The sequence below is a fragment of the Lissotriton helveticus genome, chromosome 1_2, assembly GCF_964261635.1.
Source record: "Lissotriton helveticus chromosome 1_2, aLisHel1.1, whole genome shotgun sequence".
NCBI classification, from domain to species: domain Eukaryota; kingdom Metazoa; phylum Chordata; class Amphibia; order Caudata; family Salamandridae; genus Lissotriton; species Lissotriton helveticus.
The window spans coordinates 177189009-177197405 of NC_136058.1; positions in this window are offsets into that span (position 1 = coordinate 177189009).

Sequence of the window (8397 nt, forward strand, 5' to 3'; positions counted from 1 at the left end):
CGCACCATACGGTTATGCTGGAATCGACTGCACCGCAGTCCGGGCAGACCGCGTCCTTATGCCCCAGAAATCCCGCTGGGGATGCTTACTGCGTTGCCCCATGGTGGAGACTGGTCTCGACTGGGTGTTTGGGAGGAACTGGGTGTGCAGATTGTAGGCGACCTTTACGAAGATGGAGCATTGCTGCCCTTTCAGGCACTTCTGGACCGTTATGACGTCCCCCGAGGCGACTTTTTACTTCATGCGGCGATTACTAGAGCACTCCAGGCACACTGGAGAACTGGACACGAGGAACCGCAGCTGTCGATGGCATGTCAATATGTCATGATGTCCGCAGGGACACTCAAAGCAGTGTCCTGTTTATACTCCAGGATGGTGGATGAGAGGTTGACCACCTTGGCGGTCCTCAAGGCCCGTTGGGAGGTTGATATAGGGAAGGAGATCCTGAGTCCACGTGGTCCCAGCTACTGCAGCGGACCTGGAAGGGAACGCGGAGCGCCCGATTCCAATTGGTCCACTTCTATATCTTACATAGAGCTTATCTAACCCCGGAGAAACTGCAGAAATATTTCGACCTGGAGACTGCAGCCTGTCCTAGGTGTAGAACGGACGGAGCGGACCTGCTCCATATGTTGTGGTCCTGCCCTGTGCTGACATCCTACTGGTTGATGGTGGATGAAACGCTGACCGCAGTGACGGGAAGATCATTGCAGATAGATGCGGCTGTGGGGATCCTGCATTGGTTTCCACACACCTCTAAAAATAAAATCACCAGTAAATTTATAGATTTAGGATTACTTCTGGCCAAACGGAAACTAACTAGACATTGGAAGGCGCGGGTTGGTCCGACGGGCAATAAATGGCGCAGTGAGCTTCTCAAGTGGGCGGGGAGTGAGAGCACATTAAGATTCCAGCAGGCGAGGCGGCGACAGGATGAGAGGGCCCTAGAGGCGGCGCAGGCCTGGGAGACGTTAGTGCAGGCTCTGCGCGACCATACTACACATACTGACTCAGACAGTGCAGATGAGGAACAGCCTGGTCCCCACTGAAAGACTACTCCTGGATTGTACCCAGGCTGGAGAATTACAGCTTACATTTCATGATAATCGACCACGAGACGACCTACCGATGACGAGAGGGGTGGAGGGTGGGGGGTTAGAGGAATGACAGTCGTTTCCACCAACCGGTGGGGTCATACATAGTGCTGAATGACACTTTAATCCTCTGGGGCGGGGAATTGACCGAAGGGAGGGTGGGGAACTTGTTGGGGGTGTTTAAGAAAGCAGACGAAATTTCCTTATACCACCTATGTTACATGGCGAAAGGGTGGACATGAACACTGCAAAGAAAAACAAAAGTGGCAACCGCCGCCCGACCCCCGGGTTGTGGGCTGAATGGCCGTGTATAGTGTTCTGATCAATACCACCAATGCTGGTTTATTTTCGTCTCAGGTGCCAATGATGTGATTATATTTGATTCCTGCAATAAAAACATATTTACGAAAAAAAATCAAAAATAAAAATCATAGGACTCGTGGGGGGGAGAGGGAACCCCGATCATTACATCGACTCTGCACCCCATCTAAATTGTAGAAGGATCCAAAATGCTCTCTTATTACTTCCTGATCTGGCAAGATCCATTTTGGAAACTGCCAAAACTGAAGACTGCTAGTCTAAAAAGGTGAGAGGAGTTGATTCTGTCCATGTTATACAAATTTGCCTCCTAGCTAGGAGGATAGCATAGAGTAAAGCTCACGCGGGGCCAGAAACTTTTTTCTGCAGGGCCGAATATAATTAGGGGTAAATCTATGTTGATGGGGCAACCCAAGGTGTTTGTTAAAAAAATCGCCAACACTTCCCCAGAAGGCAGCTGGAGATGGACACTCCTTGAACAAGTGGATGTTGGTAGCAGCAACCTGACCACATTTCTTGCAACTCACCGGTGGCCTCTTGCTGATTTTTGGCAGTTTATGAGGGGTGAAGTAGGCCCTGTGAATGGTAAACATGTGGTTTCTTTTTAACCAAGCTGGTTTCAAAACTTGGTGTAAGATCTTACAAGAATTCACCCATAGTTGAACACAGTCCTGTGCAGGTAGAGAGCCACCCCACTGTTCCTAAGCTAGGTTGAATTCCACCATCTACTTCCTCTAACAGAGATTGGTACCAAAAAGAAACTTCCTTCCTTCCTGGGGGTTTTGTTACAAGCTGGCGTTCTAAAACACTACCACAATCCACTATGTTCTTACAATGTAATTGTGGGTGGGATTGAACTCAGCTTGCCAATTGAAATGATTTAAATCCGGAAAGGCCTGCTCCCACTCTGTGTTCAAGATGTTCCCAGGAAATAAGAGTACCTCCAGGGAGGAGGTCTTCCCAAACGGTCAACCCAGCGTCTCTCAAAGGTTTTGCCAACATGTCTTTTAAACACTCTGGAGCTCCTGGAGAATCCCAAAGGGGGCCAAGCTGGAAAAGTACTCAATCGCCACCAAACACCTCCGTTTAGCCCAAGTTTTAGCCACTCCCTGGAGAACCTTCAGCGTAACCTTTTTTTAAAAATTGGAATCACCAAATTTAAACAAGAAACCCTCTTCTGATAATTTGGCTTCCCTAAGCATAGCCAGAAACATCCCTCCAGCACCTGTATTCATGGGCATTCTTAATAAAATGCCCGAGTGTGAGAGTTGGAAAGCTCAGGCATGCAACTGAAGATCTGGTAAGGCTAAGACTCCCTTTTCTCTTCTCCGCCTCAGCTTTTTCCAGGCAATCCTAGGTGACTTGGATGCCCAAACAAATGAATTAATTTCGCTCTGCAACTTCTCAATCATAGCTGTTTCAAAATACAGGTGGATACAGTTTAAAAGAAAAGTAATCTTCGGGAGTATTGACATCTTAATCAAATTGATTCTGCCTAAGATAAATATAGGAAGTAGGGCCCAAGATCTCATTAGCCTCTGGTAGTCTCTTGCCACTATAACCATGTTGGTATCAGCGATTTTAGTGATGCCCTAAACCACATGGACTCCCAAATATCTCATTCTGGAATTAAGCTGGCTCTGATGTTGGGTCTCTACAAGATTCCAGGTCATGATCTCCGTCTTCAAAGTGTTGATTTCATATCCGGAGACCGAACCAAACTCTCGGGCCAAACTGATGACCACTGGGAAGGCTGACTGAAAGTTAGCAGATAAAACCAAAATAGCAGCGTACAGGGCTACCTTCCTCCCCCCTCCCCATACTTAAAAGGCTGAATATTAGAGTCTTCCTTAAGCCGTTGAGCAAATGGCTCGATGTAAAAGTAAAAAAGAAGAGGGGAGAGTGGGCAGTCCTGCCTGGTCCCTCTTGTGATCTTGAAAGGGTCTGTAATATTCCTGTTAACCAAAAGTCTAGGCTATGGGCAAGAGGAAAAATACAGATGAAGTAGAATGTTACTCTGTTTCAGATGAGAATAGTGAGAGACGCAGAAAGGATATGTTGTTCAAAGAAAAAGCATTTTTAGAAGTTAAAGCAACGCAGAGTGGAGTCAAAGGTGGCTCTCAAAGCGAGGGTTCCGGTTGCGGTGCAAAGAGAGGTCAGCTTCACACTGAGAATGGAGGAAACACATCGGAGGATAGGAGCAATACTGATAACATGGACATAGATGAATATATCCTTGATTTGGAATATAAGGATGGGTTGGAGGATGAAAATGAAATTAGTGGTAGAGTTAAAAATTAAAGAATCTATAGTTCTTTTTTTTAGTCCAAAAGAGATTAGACACTTTAGAGGGAAGGATTGGTGGCCTTTAGACCATGTTTCGGTTTACATAAAGGCAAAATTAAATAAACCGTTCTAGAATGATGAGAGAAATGTTATGCGGGCAGAATGCTTGAGACCGATTACTGACGGAAAAGTTTCTATGACACCAAATTTGGATCCAGAGCTAATAACTTATCTGTTTAATATGGGCAAGGATCCTAGAAAAGGGGTTAGAAAAATCCCTAAAACGATTTTCAGATAAAGTGCTTGCTATTTTGGGACCTTTGGCCAAAATTGTTGATGCTGTGAAAGAGGCTTACATGAAGAATATACAGTTGGATTTGAGTCTGGTGCGTGGATGATGTCCGAGAGCCATTTGCCTTTTAGGAAATGCAAATGCAGGGCTTTTAGCAGAAAGAAGGAAAACTGTGCTTATGTGCATAAACCCTAAGCTAGGCGATTTAGCTAATAGAGTCCAGTGAGGATGCTTGTGGTTTACTGTTTGGTGATGGGATGGTGAAGTCTTTAACAAATTATGTATGTACCTTCACGAGCCTGGATAAGCCGTAGACTTCAATAAGGAGAGTGCTTGCAAACAATAGTTTTTATGGGCAGGCTAGTAGGGGAGGGCAAACTACCAGTTGTGCAAACTACAGAGCCCAATATTATTACCAGGGCTATGGTTATTATTCTTTCCACAAAGGGGAAGGTCACCAGGCCATACATACAGAGGAAGGGGTCACATTACAGGACGAGGACAGAACCAGTGTGAGTATGAAGATTTTTTTCTGTTTCTATCCTGACAGGCATAGGAGGAAGATTAAAGTATTTCAGAATAGTGCAAAACAATTACCCAAGTTGTTTGGGTTCTAAGAACTATAGAGGGTTGTTTAATAGATTTTAATACAGAGCCGGTTCAAGTATACAAACCTCACAAATTGGTTTTACAAGAAGAACTAATGCAAATAGTACAAGAGGAAGTTTTACAGATGTTGCAAAAAATGTTATTACACAGTGGACAAGAAAGAGGGTTTTTTTAAGCACTTAGTTCCTAGTGGAGAAAAAGGACAAAGGGTGGAGACCAGTAATAAACCTAAGGATTTGAATCCATATGTGACGTATCCTCTTTTCAAGATGGAAGGATTTCATCTTTTTTCCCCCCCCAAAAAAGTTTTTTGTTGATTGTTTCCAAATTAAGCAGTACATACAATACATCAGGAGGACATACGGAATAGACATACAAAAATAAACACAGAAGAAAACAATAACTAAAATGGCAAAGCAGATAACATCAGTGTACAAGTTGGTATAGCAATAAATCACAATTTAAACACATTTTAAAAATATGTAACGTCAAGTGTAGTTGCATGAAGGCGACTGAGCAGATTAATGGTGACAAGAGGTGTGACCAAATGAAAAGCAGGAAGAGTTCTAGCACAGGGATCGGAACGACTGGGGTAACTGTCTTAACTAATGGACCCTGTCGTAATAATCAGATCTCATGGGGTAATTGGTTTAACACGTTTGGTGTGATTCATGGCGGTTTGTGTGAGCTAAGGTGTAGATCAAGAGTGTCCCAAATAAGCCTGGTAGAAGATTACCACGACGAGTTCTGGAGAGTTACGTTATCAGCCCCTCTTAGGAAGGAATTCATCTTTTACGAGATATACTCCAAGTGAAAGATTGAATGGTGAACATGGATCTAAAAGATGCATATTTCACAAATCCGGGTGGCAAAAAAGAGTCCGCAGTTTCTGCAGTTTTGTTGAAGAGGTAAATTAAATCGGTCTCAGAGTTTACCATTTGGGTTTTAATCGGCCCCGTGGTGTTTTACAAGGTGATGAGACCGGTAGTTGGTTTTCTAAAAGGGAGAGGAGTAAGAATGATAATTTTTCTCAATATAATATTGATGAGTCGGGAGATTATAGAATTAGAAAAAACAATTGGTTATGGTGAAAGCACTGTTGGAGAGTTTAGGATTTGTGGTGAATATGGAAAAGTCAATATTGAGAACTGTGTAGTTTAGAATTTTTAGGATTTGTAGTAGACACTGTATCAAGGCAGTCATGTCTTACAGAGAAGAAGATGAAGAAGATAAAACCGGAAGTACAATCGGTAATGAGGAAAGAAAGGGTGAAATTAAAAGATTTAGCACAAGTGATTGGCTTCCTATCTTCATCTATTCAGGCCATCTTTCCAGGGCCATTACATTACAGGACCTTACAACGTTTAAAAATTGCAGGCTTAGCGAAAAGTGTGTGGAATGGAGACAAGACATCAATTTCCATGGAATGGCTGATCAATTTTTGGGATCGCTCCAGATTTTGTATTGGAAACAGATGTGAGCAATTCAAGTTGGGTAGCAATTGGTTTAGGTCTGGAGACCTGAAATCTTTGGACTTCGTTGGAGAAGGAAAAACTTTTCACTTGTTTGTAAATGAAAGAAGGTTTGTTTGCTTTGAAGTTTCAAATCAGGCTTACAAGGGAAGTCTGTGCTGTGGAAGATTGACAATATAACTGCTGTAGCATACATAAAGAGACTGGGAGGAACACGGTCAAAGGGATTAGGGGATTTGGCGAAGGAAAATATGGGAGTGTTGTTTAGAACAAAAGAAAGAATTGAGGGTGGCGTATTTCCCGGGAAAACAGAATCTATTAGCGGATTGGAATTCGAGGTACATGAGAGATTACAGCAATTGGAAGCTGAAAGAAGAAGATTTTCAGAAAATATTAGAGGTTGATGGGGTCCTTTGGAAGAGGATCTGTTTGCTTCAAGGTTGACCAACCAGTTAACAAGGTATGTGAGTTGGAGACCGGATCCAGGGGCGATGGCAGTGAATGCTTTTTTACAGAATTGGAAAGGGTTGAAGGGGTATGAGTTTCACCCCTTTCTCCGTGATCCAGAGGATTCTAGTGCTGGTGAGGAGGCAGAAATGTTAAATTGTTTTGGGTACTCCCTTTTGGAAAACTCAACTACGGTTTCCATCAGTGTTGGAATTAGTAGTGGAGGAGCATCTTTTGGTGGTGGCCTTCAAAGGTCTTCTTAAGAATGTTTCAAAGGTCTTCTTAAGAACGTGGAAGAGGGAGAGCATCAGTTGGTAGAATTGGGTTCTATCAACCTTCTAGTATGGAAGATATCAGGTGTTCAGGGGCATTCCAGGAACTTTCAGGCACAGCTGTACAATTACTCAAAGAATCTTGGTACAAGAAAGAGGTATAGAGGCGCATGGACGGTGTGGCTTAGTTGGTTCATGGAAAGGGGTTTTGATCCCTTGGAAGCTGATGATGTTTAGGTAGCAAACCTTTTGGCCGAGTTATTTGGAAGAGTAATATCTTAATGGACAGTGAATTGTTACAGATCAGCTGTGTCTGCTGGATATTCTCTCATACAAAGTGTTACAGTTGTTAAAAGTCCTTTAGTGTGTAGAGTGATGTAAGTTATCCGATTGTGGAGACTCCTGAATCCGAAGTATAAGACTTTAGGGGATGTGGATTTAGTCTTAAAGATTTTTTAATGGTGGCCAAGCAATAAGTATTTAGGGGCGAGAGAATTGTCTTGGAAGTTAGCTTCCTTGTTGTGATTATATATTTTCGGAGGGTTGCAGATGTGCAGGCGTTGGAATTATCTCATCGGTTTTATCAACCAAATGAAGTAGTTTTTTTTCTAGATATGCAGGAACACTAAAACCATGCCTGGTTCTATCTTCTATCCCATGTTTGATGAATATCTGAAGTTGTGTGTGGTGAGTTGCCTTAAGCAATATGAAAATAGATTGTTGTAGAAAAGAGCTGCCTGGGTTGAACAGGTGTTGATTTAGTTTGTAAAGGCAGTTTGTAGTGCAAGATTGGTTAAATGTGCAATGAAAGAAGCAGGTGTGGATGCATCTAAGTTTATGGCTCATCCAGCGAAAGGAGCAATGGCCAGTAAGTGTATGCTAGGCGAAAGATTGAAAGATATTATGAAAGCCGCTGATTGGTCCCCTATTGAGACTTTCTGGAAGTTTTATTTTATTTTAAATGGATAGATTATGTTTCAAAATGTGTTTTATAAATGCTTTGAACATGCATAATGTTAGCCTCGTGTCTTGACATAAAATTGCGATTTCAAAAGGTTTACTGTATAAAGAATCAAGATTTTATTAAATACAAGGAGGCTAGCATTATCCCTCCCACACGCCCTTTTGGGAGGTGTGGTAATTGTTGGATTTCAAAAATTATATGTTGTGATTATGATGAAGTTGAGTGTTTTAAGAATAAAGAATTGGGACAAATATGGGGACAAAGTACATGTTTGATTTTATAGAGAATTAAGAGGATGGCCAGGAATAAAGATTGGATACAAAAAGGAAGAAGCGCAAACGAAAAGAGGAGGAAGATGGAGTTCACATGCTAATCATGGAACTCAACATTCTTTTGGTTATTGAGTTGTTTTTGAGTTCTATTGAGCTTTTAATGCTTGCTGCTCAGAGGTGGCGAATACAAGTATAATGCTTACTGCTAGCCTCCTTGTCTTTAATAAAATCTTGATTCTTTATTCAGTAAACCCTTTAAGAATCGCAATTTTAGAAAACAGTGTGGTCATACCATTGTCGACCAAAGCCATTTCAAGGTTAACCTTACCTATTTCACGTAGTCTCTCAGCAGCCTCCTGTTAAGAGATTTT